Genomic DNA, 15,000 nt, shown 5'->3' with positions numbered 1-15,000 from the left:
GCCAGCCAATCCACTTACCATGGGAGTCTATACTTTCTTATTGTCATGGATTGATGCCAATACCACTCAGACTTGCTGAGTGGTAGGGCGTTTCTCCCCTAAGTTTTATTCGTTAGCAATTCTCTCAAATACTGTTCTTGATAATTTTGAAACTTGATCTACCAATCTTTGTAAACTATTATATTTGTCTGGATCTCTTATTATATCAATTAATTGATGACCACGAAGTACCTGCCTGTACTCCGAGACAGCCTGCCCGAATGCTGGACACTCAAAAACTACATGATCTGGCGTCCCTTCAGGGGCGCCACAGACACACTCTGGTGAGGGTCGGCTTCCTATCCGACACAAATGCGTCGGGTAGGGTCCGTGCCCGGTCAGGAAATGGATCATTCCTTGTGTTGGCAAGAGATGTTTTATTTTTAACCTTTGTCTTACGTCTGGGAAGAGGTTATACACCCTTCTTCCAGTGTCCGAATTTTGCCATTCTATTTGCCACGTATCCAAAGCCCAAGATTTTATTTCCTTTACATTTAGTAAGTGTCTCCCCGTTATCTCATGAATTTTATCATGCACTTGTTTTTGAAGCCAATTTATTGAAGCATTTTGTCGTATAAGTATGTCTAACGGGCAGAAGCCCATTAAGACAAGTAGTGCATCTGTGGGTGTGGTGCCGAAGGCACCAACACAACGTATAATAATGTTACGTTGTATGCGTCTTACCGACTGTGCGGGTCTCACCAGAGCGAGCCTGTGGGCCCACGCACTGGCCCCATACCCCACAACCGGCGCAAGGATGGAATTATGATACATTCTGGTAGCCACAGGAGGTACATGGAAACGTCTTTGACCTATACTTATCAGCTTGTTAAAGATATTTGTGGCTTTTGTCGCAACATGTCCTATATGTGGGGTATATGACCAGGCCTCGTCAATATACACACCTAGATATCTTAAGGTTTTTTGTCTTTCCCGCTGGGAAAGCGGTCTGCGTGGCGCCACCCGGGGGAGGTGTGTTGCCTCCCGATAACTGGGTTAAAACCGCCAGGAGACCCTCTGATTCCCTGAAATTTTGCCTTCAGCAGGGCTCAGAGGAACCTGAGTGGGGCGGGGACCGTAATGTCCTATCCCGTGGCCTTGACGTGGCCCTGGCGCTCAGTACCCCCACAAGATGGGGCGAAGCTAACACGGGAAGGGCCGTCCATGCATGACGTTAAAAGGCTAGCCCTTAACTGGGTGCAACCCACACTGGTCCGCACTGGCCCACCGTGAATTATCAAAAGCGGTGGGTGAGACATGGTCGGTCATGATCCCCCAGTACGTGTGGAGACCCTCCGGGGAACGTAACTCGGGTTTGAGTGCCGCACCGTCTCGTTGATGTAAAACTCCACATATAAGACCCGGACTGACTCCTTTAACACCTTCCGGGCTGCGTTGATAGGTGTGGGTTGTCGTGTGTCAAGGTAGGACGTAAAACTCCCGTCCTGGCTGGACGTTAAATGCCCCCAACCCAAGCGAAAGCAAAGGGTGCATGGCGCAGGGGAAGCTGCGTTACGGGAGACACAACAACTGTCTCCCCTGAGTTGAGCGCGGCGGCTGGGCGAGGGTATGAGGGTAAGTCTCACGACGATCCCGGAACCCTGCGGTCCTCCCGCCGCAGTTCCTCACGTCTTGGACGACGTTAAAAGTCCCCGGAGCGCCTACCGTGCATCTGCGCCCGGTTTCCGTCAGCCGTGCCTGCCTGGGAGGGATCGCGACCCGAGCCGCCGAGGGCCTTTCGCCGTGCTCTGAGGCACGTTCCGTCAAACCGTGAGGTGGTGACATCGAGCGGCTAGGTTAGATGGGCGCGATCTTCTGAAAGTCTGGGGGACCGGCCCGGCACCTGAGTAGGACCGGGTCCTAGGCCATTAGGTGGGAACCTGGCCTAGTAAGAGGTGAAGCGCGGGAGGTGAATCCGCCTTCCCGGAGTGCGGGGGGCACTCGGCGGGGAAGGGACGGGAGAAATCTCGGGAGACACGGCTGGCGAGGAGGACAAGGACGTTGGGAACGGCGCCCTTAACCTATGCAGCTAGATAAAATGCCCTTGGTCCCGGGGCAGGACTGGTGGACAAGCTGCTTTGCCCCCCCTCATGCCCGTGGAACCGGTCGGGGGTTATCAGACGGGTCTTCTTTTTCTCACTCTCTTAAAATCATGGCTGAGGACAAAGAGAGTGATGCTGGCGCTTCGGAGCATGATGCTCCTATTTTCGAGGATGACGTGGGCGATGATATGTCGGTCGTTGACCGACACTCACACTTCCTTCGATTATTCGATCGAAGTGTAAAACACGGCAAAATAAATGCCGAGCAAGTAAGAGTGCTCAAGGAGACAATTGCGCAATGGGCGTTAGCCCATGCGCGACTAGAAGGCAAGTACTCTGAAGTACAAGCCGAAAATGAGAGATTAAGGAAAGAATTACAAAAGCCTGTCAAGACGTATGCAGCAGTTGCTGCAACTCCTACGGTGAGACAAAAAGTGCAGGAAGTAATAAAGCAGAATGTTGAGAAAGTCGTTTCCGACCTTGTTCGTTAAACCAAAAAAGGGAGAGGATATAAAGAAAGCAAAAGAAAACTTTGAAAAAAGTATAAATCCAAAGAAAGATAAAATAAGAATAAATGCAGTAAGAACAACAAAAAATTTATTAATTGTAGAAGTAGCCTCCCCAGAAGATTCAGACAAACTAATAAACAATCCACAATTAAAACAGCACTTCACTTGTGAGAAACCGCGAAAAAGGCGTCCACTAATGATGATATACGACATACCGACATATATGTCACAGGATGACATCATGGACTGCATATACACGCAAAATTTTGAAGAGCAGATGAAACGTGAGGAATTTCTAGAGAAGTTCAAACTAAGATTTAAGACTGGTCCTCGTGATCGTGCAACCGTGCATCACGTGGCGGAAATATCACCAGAGATGAGGAAAATTATAATTAAGACCAATAGACTGTACGTTGGGTACAGTGCACTGTCAGTAAAAGACTATACAGCGGTACCTAGATGTACCAAATGTCAAGATTACGGCCATGTGGCCAAATATTGCGAAATAAAGAACTCAGTCTGTGCACATTGTGGCCATGACGGCCATGACAAGAAAAACTGTCCAAGACAGGCCTCCCCCCCAGTCTGCATACCTTGCATGTACAGAAAAAGAACATGTCGCACACCTGGAAAGGAATGTGCGACATATAAACTACTATTGCAACGACAGATACAACGCACTGATTATGGAGAACCATAAGAAGGGTGCAAAAAAGACTCATAAATCTCCTAGTAAGAAAGCAAGGGACGCGGCGCGTTGGTGGAGGTTAATTTCCAACAGGTTAGAATCGGCCCGGGACGGGTCCCCTGTGCCTTTTGAGGCATTGGGGGCTACTAGAGGTGCGTGCAGCGCGGGGCCGGCGACAGCTGAATCCTTGCCGGTCGAGGAAGAAGAGAGGACGGAGCCCTCCGCGAGTACGGAAGCAGATCAAACATGTAGTGTAGATTCCTTGATAGATAATTTGGTGTCAGGTGGTGGTCCCATGCAGATGTTAACCCTATCCCAGTCTGTAGATATACCTTGTAACAAAGTAGATAGATATAAATATAATGCATGTCCTCCTGGAGAGGTATACAGAATGTGTGAAGACGCAATAAAGTTATCTCGACTAGAGGAGCCGTCTATTTTGATGGTTGCTCTGAGACAGCTTGTACGTGTTGGGCACCCAAATGGGAAGAAAATAACATTCCCAACTCTGGAGGACGTTGATTGCATACAGTTGGCATCTATAAATTTGCCATGTGAATACAAAGAGTTACTGACTCTAGTTCACAGGGTCTTTCAAAGGCGGGGCAGGGTTTTTGATATAGAAAAACTATACAGAGAAATGGTGATGATGTACGGGAGAATTGGCTTTGACCCCAACAAGAAGTGGCCTGAAGATCACTACTATACTAGACATCCATAATGGCATCCGTCAAGGTTTATCAATTAAATGCTATGAGAAGTAATACCGTCACACAGGAGCTTAGAAAAATGACTGAGGAAAACGAGGTAGATATAATACTAATACAGGAGCCTTACTCCGCTTCTGGCAGGGTCATTGGCTTTCCTGTGACGGCTCAGGTAATTTCAACAGGGGTAAATCCTATGTCTGCCATTATAATTTTGAATAAATTGATTAAAACAACTGTCATAACACAATTCTGTACTTCTCACATCTCAGTAGTTCAAGTGAATCTAATGAACACGACATGGTACTTAGTAAATGTTTATTGTCAGTTTAGAGATAACATAGAACCCTATTTGCAACATCTTTCTCGTGTCCTGCGAGCGCTGCAGGGAAATCTTGTGATAATAACTATGGACAGCAATGCAAAATCTTCTTTGTGGCATAGTCCTGTGCAAGATGCTCGAGGTAATGCACTCGAGGACTTGATAATGGAGCACCACCTCCAGGTGGAGAACCTACCTGGAAATCCACCCACATATAGAAGTAGAGCGGGTGCAGAATCACATATTGATGTAACATTATCCACGGAGAATGTTAGAGATAAGATCAGAAACTGGCATGTTCACGATGGACAAACAACAAGTGATCATAACTTGATAGAATTTGTAATTTCACTAGGTGTGGTACACGTTTCTGACGAATGGATAATGCAATTAGACTACGGGAAAGCCAATTGGGACCTGCTCGAAGCGGAGTGCCGTCCTCCAGAGTTGTTAAATCATGCTTTTGATAGGGACAGCGGGAATCTCGTTAATCCATTCATGCGCGTCACTAATTAGATGACGAGGCATTTGGCTACCTTAAGAGAGTCATAGTTACTCCCGCCGTTTACCCGCGCTTGCTTGAATTTCTTCACGTTGACATTCAGAGCACTGGGCAGAAATCACATTGCGTCAACACCCGCTAGGGCCATCGCAATGCTTTGTTTTAATTAGACAGTCGGATTCCCCCAGTCCGTGCCAGTTCTGAGTTGATCGTTGAATGGCGGCCGAAGAGAATCCGCGCACCCGCGCGCCCCCGGAGGAGCACGCTAAGGCGGACGCGGCCTCGCAGCAAGGAAGATCCGTGGGAGGCCAAGGCACGGGACCGAGCTCGGATCCTGCACGCAGGTTGAAGCACCGGGGCGCGAACGCCGCGCAGGCGCGCGCATCCTGCACCGCCGGCCAGCACGAGGCCGACCAACGGCGAGAGCAGACCACGCCCGCGCTAAACGCCCGCACTTACCGGCACCCCTACGGCACTCACCTCGCCCAGGCCCGGCACGTTAGCGCTGACCCACTTCCCGACCAAGCCCGACACGCCCCGATCCTCAGAGCCAATCCTTATCCCGAAGTTACGGATCCAATTTGCCGACTTCCCTTACCTACATTATTCTATCGACTAGAGGCTCTTCACCTTGGAGACCTGCTGCGGATATGGGTACGAACCGGCGCGACACCTCCACGTGGCCCTCTCCCGGATTTTCAAGGTCCGAGGGGAAGATCGGGACACCGCCGCAACTGCGGTGCTCTTCGCGTTCCAAACCCTATCTCCCTGCTAGAGGATTCCAGGGAACTCGAACGCTCATGCAGAAAAGAAAACTCTTCCCCGATCTCCCGACGGCGTCTCCGGGTCCTTTTGGGTTACCCCGACGAGCATCTCTAAAAGAGGGGCCCGACTTGTATCGGTTCCGCTGCCGGGTTCCGGAATAGGAACCGGATTCCCTTTCGCCCAACGGGGGCCAGCACAAAGCGCATCATGCTATGACGGCCCCCATCAACATCGGATTTCTCCTAGGGCTTAGGATCGACTGACTCGTGTGCAACGGCTGTTCACACGAAACCCTTCTCCGCGTCAGCCCTCCAGGGCCTCGCTGGAGTATTTGCTACTACCACCAAGATCTGCACCGACGGCGGCTCCAGGCAGGCTCACGCCCAGACCCTTCTGCGCCCACCGCCGCGACCCTCCTACTCGTCAGGGCTTCGCGGCCGGCCGCAAGGACCGGCCATGACTGCCAGACTGACGGCCGAGTATAGGCACGACGCTTCAGCGCCATCCATTTTCAGGGCTAGTTGCTTCGGCAGGTGAGTTGTTACACACTCCTTAGCGGATTCCGACTTCCATGGCCACCGTCCTGCTGTCTTAAGCAACCAACGCCTTTCATGGTTTCCCATGAGCGTCGATTCGGGCGCCTTAACTCGGCGTTTGGTTCATCCCACAGCGCCAGTTCTGCTTACCAAAAGTGGCCCACTTGGCACTCCGATCCGAGTCGTTTGCTCGCGGCTTCAGCATATCAAGCAAGCCGGAGATCTCACCCATTTAAAGTTTGAGAATAGGTTGAGGTCGTTTCGGCCCCAAGGCCTCTAATCATTCGCTTTACCGGATGAGACTCGTACGAGCACCAGCTATCCTGAGGGAAACTTCGGAGGGAACCAGCTACTAGATGGTTCGATTAGTCTTTCGCCCCTATACCCAGCTCCGACGATCGATTTGCACGTCAGAATCGCTACGGACCTCCATCAGGGTTTCCCCTGACTTCGTCCTGGCCAGGCATAGTTCACCATCTTTCGGGTCCCAACGTGTACGCTCTAGGTGCGCCTCACCTCGCAATGAGGACGAGACGCCCCGGGAGTGCGGAGGCCGCCGCCCCGTGAAGGGCGGGGAAGCCCCATCCTCCCTCGGCCCGCGCAAGGCGAGACCTTCACTTTCATTACGCCTTTAGGTTTCGTACAGCCCAATGACTCGCGCACATGTTAGACTCCTTGGTCCGTGTTTCAAGACGGGTCGTGAAATTGTCCAAAGCTGAAGCGCCGCTGACGGGAGCGATTATTCCGCCCGAGAGCATCCCGAGCCAACAGCGGCGCGGGTCCGGGGCCGGGCCAGGTAGGTCCGTCATCCGGGAAGAACCGCGCGCGCTTGCCGGGAGCCCGAGCGCCCAAAGGGGCGAATCGACTCCTCCAGATATACCGCCGGGCAGCCAGCCAGGACACCGGGGCTCTGCCCAACAGACGCGAACCGAGGCCCGCGGAAGGACAGGCTGCGCACCCGGGCCGTAGGCCGGCACCCAGCGGGTCGCGACGTCCTACTAGGGGAGAAGTGCGGCCCACCGCACACCGGAACGGCCCCGCCCCGCGGCGAGTGGAAAGGCAACCGGACACGACCCCGCCGCGAATTGCTCCGCGCGGGCGGCCGGCCCCATCTGCCGAGGGCGGAGGCCAGTGGCCGGATGGGCGTGAATCTCACCCGTTCGACCTTTCGGACTTCTCACGTTTACCCCAGAACGGTTTCACGTACTTTTGAACTCTCTCTTCAAAGTTCTTTTCAACTTTCCCTCACGGTACTTGTTCGCTATCGGTCTCGTGGTCATATTTAGTCTCAGATGGAGTTTACCACCCACTTGGAGCTGCACTCTCAAGCAACCCGACTCGAAGGAGAGGTCCCGCCGACGCTCGCACCGGCCGCTACGGGCCTGGCACCCTCTACGGGCCGTGGCCTCATTCAAGTTGGACTTGGGCTCGGCGCGAGGCGTCGGGGTAGTGGACCCTCCCAAACACCACATGCCACGACAGGCGGCAGCCTGCGGGGTTCGGTGCTGGACTCTTCCCTGTTCGCTCGCCGCTACTGGGGGAATCCTTGTTAGTTTCTTTTCCTCCGCTTAGTAATATGCTTAAATTCAGCGGGTAGTCTCGCCTGCTCTGAGGTCGTTGTACGAGGTGTCGCACGCCACACCGCCAGCCGGCTGTGCACGCTACCGAGTAAGTACCGGTATGCGAACCGCCAGGCGACGGGCGCGCATCGCACGTTTAAGGAGACGCGGCCGGCCCCACAGGCGGCCACGACACTCCCAGGTCTGCGAAGCGGGGCAAACGCCGCGCGCTTCAGTATACGTAGCCGACCCTCAGCCAGACGTGGCCCGGGAACGGAATCCATGGACCGCAATGTGCGTTCGAAACGTCGATGTTCATGTGTCCTGCAGTTCACATGTCGACGCGCAATTTGCTGCGTTCTTCATCGACCCACGAGCCGAGTGATCCACCGTCCTGGGTGATCTTTTCATAGTTTCCACCATCTCTTTCGAGACAGTTGCATAGGCGGGACTGAGGCGTGTGGCGGCCCTGTTCCAGCGTTCAGTGTCCAACGGCCTCACGGCCGATGGGCGTCGTACGGCTCCACACCGGAGCGGACAGGCAGTCGGGCGAAAGTCATTCAAAACCGGCGCCAGGCGCCAGGTGCCGCAGGCCAGCCGCTCCAGCGCTTCAGCGCTCGTACCACACAACATTGCCGTTAGTTTTGAGACGAACGCGTGGTTCCGCACGCGGCGCACGGCTACTGCGAGCCGTACAGGTAGCTGCGTGTTGCGCGACACGACACGCACATCGAAAGACATGCAGTCTAGTCGGTAATGATCCTTCCGCAGGTTCACCTACGGAAACCTTGTTACGACTTTTACTTCCTCTAAATGATCAAGTTTGGTCATCTTTCCGGTAGCATCGGCAACGACAGAGTCAATGCCGCGTACCAGTCCGAAGACCTCACTAAATCATTCAATCGGTAGTAGCGACGGGCGGTGTGTACAAAGGGCAGGGACGTAATCAACGCGAGCTTATGACTCGCGCTTACTGGGAATTCCTCGTTCATGGGGAACAATTGCAAGCCCCAATCCCTAGCACGAAGGAGGTTCAGCGGGTTACCCCGACCTTTCGGCCTAGGAAGACACGCTGATTCCTTCAGTGTAGCGCGCGTGCGGCCCAGAACATCTAAGGGCATCACAGACCTGTTATTGCTCAATCTCGTGCGGCTAGAAGCCGCCTGTCCCTCTAAGAAGAAAAGTAATCGCTGACAGCACGAAGGATGTCACGCGACTAGTTAGCAGGCTAGAGTCTCGTTCGTTATCGGAATTAACCAGACAAATCGCTCCACCAACTAAGAACGGCCATGCACCACCACCCACCGAATCAAGAAAGAGCTATCAATCTGTCAATCCTTCCGGTGTCCGGGCCTGGTGAGGTTTCCCGTGTTGAGTCAAATTAAGCCGCAGGCTCCACTCCTGGTGGTGCCCTTCCGTCAATTCCTTTAAGTTTCAGCTTTGCAACCATACTTCCCCCGGAACCCAAAAGCTTTGGTTTCCCGGAGGCTGCCCGCCGAGTCATCGGAGGAACTGCGGCGGATCGCTGGCTGGCATCGTTTATGGTTAGAACTAGGGCGGTATCTGATCGCCTTCGAACCTCTAACTTTCGTTCTTGATTAATGAAAACATACTTGGCAAATGCTTTCGCTTCTGTTCGTCTTGCGACGATCCAAGAATTTCACCTCTAACGTCGCAATACGAATGCCCCCGCCTGTCCCTATTAATCATTACCTCGGGTTCCGAAAACCAACAAAATAGAACCGAGGTCCTATTCCATTATTCCATGCACACAGTATTCAGGCGGGCTTGCCTGCTTTAAGCACTCTAATTTGTTCAAAGTAAACGTGCCGGCCCACCGAGACACTCAATAAAGAGCACCCTGGTAGGATTTCAACGGGGTCCGCCTCGGGACGCACGAGCACGCACGAGGCGGTCGCACGCCTTCGGCTCGCCCCACCGGCAGGACGTCCCACGATACATGCCAGTTAAACACCGACGGGCGGTGAACCAACAGCGTGGGACACAAATCCAACTACGAGCTTTTTAACCGCAACAACTTTAATATACGCTATTGGAGCTGGAATTACCGCGGCTGCTGGCACCAGACTTGCCCTCCAATAGATACTCGTTAAAGGATTTAAAGTGTACTCATTCCGATTACGGGGCCTCGGATGAGTCCCGTATCGTTATTTTTCGTCACTACCTCCCCGTGCCGGGAGTGGGTAATTTGCGCGCCTGCTGCCTTCCTTGGATGTGGTAGCCGTTTCTCAGGCTCCCTCTCCGGAATCGAACCCTGATTCCCCGTTACCCGTTACAACCATGGTAGGCGCAGAACCTACCATCGACAGTTGATAAGGCAGACATTTGAAAGATGCGTCGCCGGTACGAGGACCGTGCGATCAGCCCAAAGTTATTCAGAGTCACCAAGGCAAACGGACCGGACGAGCCGACCGATTGGTTTTGATCTAATAAAAGCGTCCCTTCCATCTCTGGTCGGGACTCTGTTTGCATGTATTAGCTCTAGAATTACCACAGTTATCCAAGTAACGTGGGTACGATCTAAGGAACCATAACTGATTTAATGAGCCATTCGCGGTTTCACCTTAATGCGGCTTGTACTGAGACATGCATGGCTTAATCTTTGAGACAAGCATATGACTACTGGCAGGATCAACCAGGGAGCTGCGTCAACTAGAGCTGAGCAGCCGGCCGCCCGGGAGTGTGTCCCGGGGGCCCGCGCGAACACGCAAGCGTCCGCTCAATTATTCTGCAAACAGGAGGAGGCTGAGCTCCCCTGCACAACACACCTCGAAACCCTCTCAGGTCCCGGCGGCGCGCAGCGCCGTCCTAAGTACTTGGTCGGGTTCGAGAGAGGCGCAATCGCCCGGAGTTAGGCGAGTAGACGCTTTAGGTGCGACCACCCGTGCTCCCAACTGAGCTTGCCGCTGCCGACAGAGGCCCGGGAGCGTGCTGTCGTGGCATTGCCGGCGGGAGACAACACGCGCCACCTACGGTGACCGGCAGCTCCAACGCCAGCGCCACAGAAGGACAAAAGCCCCACTTGGGTGCCGAAGCGAACTCTCCCAGCACAGCGCACGCGCCAACACGTCCGCACAGCTGCGATACAAACCACCTGCGAGAACCGCTGGGGCGACCGAGCAGCAGACGGCGTCGCGGCGCCGAGCGCCGGGCGGCGGCGCATCCTCAGCGCACACAGTCCTCAATCGGACCAGCACACTGCAGATGGCCACCGCGCTTCGCACCGGGCCCGCGAGGACCTACTTTGGCCGCAAGGCGCCGCGAGCAGGGGGCGCCGGCGCGCAGCTGCGCCGCCTGCCGCGTCCGTCGGCCGGCGCGCCTGCCACTGGCCGCCCCCACCAGCCGGCTGTAGCGCGTGCGCCCACGCACCGCGCTGCCAGCACGCCGGGCGGCCCCCCCTCACCGGCCGGGGACGGTCCCACCCAGCCACCGCCGCGTATCGCCTCACACCCAGATCCCCTTTCGCGTTCGTGGGCATGGTGGGTCCCCTTTCACGTTCGTGGGCATGGTGGGTATCCCTGAAACAACCGGTTAATAGCTCGACCGATCGTCGCCAACACTGATTCACCTCTAGCGAGAACAACCGCACCACAACGGGTTACCTGTTGTTCATTTGCGTAACGTCACCAGCAAACGTAGACGTCCATCGCCATTTGCAACGAGTATTGCATGCCTGTGTCAGGTGTCACAACACACTACGTCTGCCCACATAGACGCAACAACATGTGCACGCCTCGAGAACACGTGGAAGGTAGCCCCCGTACGTATGCGGTGTCCATTGCGCGAACGACTGTCAGCCGGCCTCTGCAGGATGTCGCAGATGTGGAACGCGGTGCAACATGCTATCACGGTGTGTGAGAAGAGACGACTACGTCCGAATACACGCTCCACTACATCAACAGACTGCTCATGCTGATCGCCATCCAGGGCGTCCGTTCCTCCCACACGTCTGAATGGCGTACCACACTGCAATCCAGCTCTTATAGGGAGACGACACGTAGCTGCGTGCACAATATTTGGACTGTATGGTCTGCCGTTGCTAGGCGCAGTCGTCGTACGGTCACACATGTGCCACGATGTATCATTCAGTACATACGGACCAATGTGCAGTACAGTTTGTGGGTTTTGCGTACATCGGCGGACAGGTGACAGGCCGTACCACAACGTAGGCTGAGTACGTCGGCATGCGAAGGGCATTGAACATGCAAACTTCTCAACGACCAGCTTGCGAAGGCAGGGGGGAAGGGGGGGGGGCATGTACGTCCTGCTGCTATCCACATTACAGTGTATAGCAGGAGCATGTGGAAAGTCAGCAACACCTGCAAGGTGTTTAACATGACGCGATACACAGGGGACCGGGCAGTGCGAATAGCGAACTATATTGCGAGGGTTGCGGTTAGGCAACACTACACTAATTTAACGAGTTGCATAACAATTACAGAGCAGGTTCAGCGACAACGTGCGTCAGGTTAAGGCGCAATATAGGTTAGGTTGAGGCACAATATAGGTTAGGTTAAGGCACAACATGGGTTACGTTAAGGCACAAATTGGGTTACGTTAAGGCACAACATGGGTTACGTTAAGGCACAACATGGGTTACGTTAAGGCACAAATTAGGTTACGTTAAGGCACAAATTAGGTTACGTTAAGGCACAAATTAGGTTACGTTAAGGCACAAATTAGGTTACGTTAAGGCACAAATTAGGTTACGTTAAGGCACAAATTAGGTTACGTTAAGGCACAAATTAGGTTACGTTAAGGCACAAATTAGGTTACGTTAAGGCACAAATTAGGTTACGTTAAGGCACAAATTAGGTTACGTTAAGGCACAAATTAGGTTACGTTAAGGCACAAATTAGGTTACGTTAAGGCACAAATTAGGTTACGTTAAGGCACAAATTAGGTTACGTTAAGGCACAAATTAGGTTACGTTAAGGCACAAATTAGGTTACGTTAAGGCACAAATTAGGTTACGTTAAGGTACAATATGGGTTAGGTTAAGGTACAATATGGGTTAGGTTAAGGTACAATATGGGTTAGGTTAAGGTACAATATGGGTTAGGTTAAGGTACAATATGGGTTAGGTTAAGGCACAACGTAGGTTAGGTTAAGGCACAACGTAGGTTAGGTTAAGGCACAACATAGGTTAGGTTAAGGCACAACATAGGTTAGGTTAAGGCACAACATAGGTTAGGTTAAGGCACAACATAGGTTAGGTTAAGGCACAACATAGGTTAGGTTAAGGCACAACATAGGTTAGGTTAAGGCACAACATAGGTTAGGTTAAGGCACAACATAGGTTAGGTTAAGGCACAACGTAGGTTAGGTTAAGGCACAACGTAGGTTAGGTTAAGGCACAACGTAGGTTAGGTTAAGGCACAACGTAGGTTAGGTTAAGGCACAACGTAGGTTAGGTTAAGGCACAACGTAGGTTAGGTTAAGGCACAACGTAGGTTAGGTTAAGGCACAACGTAGGTTAGGTTAAGGCACAACGTAGGTTAGGTTAAGGCACAACGTAGGTTAGGTTAAGGCACAACGTAGGTTAGGTTAAGGCACAACGTAGGTTAGGTTAAGGCACAACGTAGGTTAGGTTAAGGCACAACGTAGGTTAGGTTAAGGCACAACGTAGGTTAGGTTAAGGCACAACGTAGGTTAGGTTAAGGCACAACGTAGGTTAGGTTAAGGCACAACGTAGGTTAGGTTAAGGCACAACGTAGGTTAGGTTAAGGCACAACGTAGGTTAGGTTAAGGCACAACGTAGGTTAGGTTAAGGCACAACGTAGGTTAGGTTAAGGCACAACGTAGGTTAGGTTAAGGCACAACATAGGTTAGGTTAAGGCACAACATAGGTTAGGTTAAGGCACAACATAGGTTAGGTTAAGGCACAACATAGGTTAGGTTAAGGCACAACATAGGTTAGGTTAAGGCACAACATAGGTTAGGTTAAGGCACAACATAGGTTAGGTTAAGGCACAACATAGGTTAGGTTAAGGCACAACATAGGTTAGGTTAAGGCACAACGTAGGTTAGGTTAAGGCACAACGTAGGTTAGGTTAAGGCACAACGTAGGTTAGGTTAAGGCACAACGTAGGTTAGGTTAAGGCACAACGTAGGTTAGGTTAAGGCACAACGTAGGTTAGGTTAAGGCACAACGTAGGTTAGGTTAAGGTACAACGTAGGTTAGGTTAAGGTACAACGTAGGTTAGGTTAAGGTACAACGTAGGTTAGGTTAAGGTACAACGTAGGTTAGGTTAAGGTACAACGTAGGTTAGGTTAAGGTACAACGTAGGTTAGGTTAAGGTACAACGTAGGTTAGGTTAAGGTACAACGTAGGTTAGGTGAAGGCGCAATGTAGGTTAGGTTAAGGTACGATATACCTTAGGTTAAGGTACAATATCGCTTAGGTTAAGGTACAATATAGCTTAGGTTAAGGTACACGTTGTAGGGAAAGGTGTATTTTGGGGGGGGAGGGGGCGGCAGGTTCGTTGATAGTGATTATCGTAAGTGCATGCCTGCGGGATCATCCGATTTGTCACGTCAGGATGCACTTGTGGCTCATGACAGGCGGCGCTCCGATTCCAAGGTTGTGGCAGATCTGTGTCTTTCATTCCTGCCATTGTTTGTGTACTGTGACAGGAGGCAGTATTGTGATGTTGGGTGCACCCCTGTGTAGGACATGTGTGGGTGTTCGTGGCTTAGCTGAGCAATGGCGGATGTCGGAAGGGTGGGATATTCTGTTTTCTGGGTGGACCTCCCGGTCTGGTTATGATAGTGTGGATTGTGTAATGTGGCGGAGAGGATGCACCGGATGTTCTTCCATGCTGGTGGTTAGATATTGTGTGTGTGCCTGTTAGAGGCAGAGAGTAGTGTGTGATAGTGTCTGGCTGACGTGTGGTTCTCATTGTGTGCAGAGTCTTTCAGCATGTATAGGGACGGTTGTATATATTATCTGTATTCTGATGGCTCTGCATCTATTACTAATCAGTGCCGTGTATACGGTTACTCTGGTTCCAGTCGAAACTGTTCTATCTCTGTACATTAGTGACACTGCGGCTCCACTATGTTGCCGCCCCTGTCGGCCGTTTCCCCCAGTGTGTGGCTAATGATTATCAGCAATCAGTCTATTAGTCAATACCGGTAGTGTGACGACGTGAAATGTCCGGGATGGGGAAGCTACACGCTTCCCGTGGGTCAGGGCCTAGAAAGACTCTTCCCACGCAGGAGGCTCGGACTGTCATTACTCTTCCGAGAAATATATTTGCCCAGCGTTTTTTGCGACTGCGAGTGCGACGCGTACGAGTACCGACATG

General features: G+C 52.3%; 2 non-coding genes and 1 pseudogene across 2 annotated transcripts; all 3 read right to left on the bottom strand.

The window, feature by feature from the left end:
- Window positions 1-7,727, bottom strand: part of LOC126452746 (large subunit ribosomal RNA) — a 9,933-nt pseudogene extending 2,206 nt beyond the window's left edge.
- A 188-nt stretch (window positions 7,728-7,915) lies between these two features.
- Window positions 7,916-8,070, bottom strand: LOC126452738 (5.8S ribosomal RNA). The gene has a single exon (XR_007584720.1). It is a non-coding gene; the product is annotated as a 5.8S ribosomal RNA (ribosomal RNA).
- A 353-nt stretch (window positions 8,071-8,423) lies between these two features.
- LOC126452750 (small subunit ribosomal RNA) lies at window positions 8,424-10,332 on the bottom strand. Its single transcript, XR_007584730.1, has one exon. It is a non-coding gene; the product is annotated as a small subunit ribosomal RNA (ribosomal RNA).
- Between the last annotated feature and the right edge of the window lie 4,668 nt (window positions 10,333-15,000).

The sequence above is a fragment of the Schistocerca serialis genome, unplaced genomic scaffold (assembly GCF_023864345.2).
Source record: "Schistocerca serialis cubense isolate TAMUIC-IGC-003099 unplaced genomic scaffold, iqSchSeri2.2 HiC_scaffold_916, whole genome shotgun sequence".
NCBI lineage: Eukaryota > Metazoa > Arthropoda > Insecta > Orthoptera > Acrididae > Schistocerca > Schistocerca serialis.
This window is presented reverse-complemented; position numbering and strand designations above follow the sequence as displayed.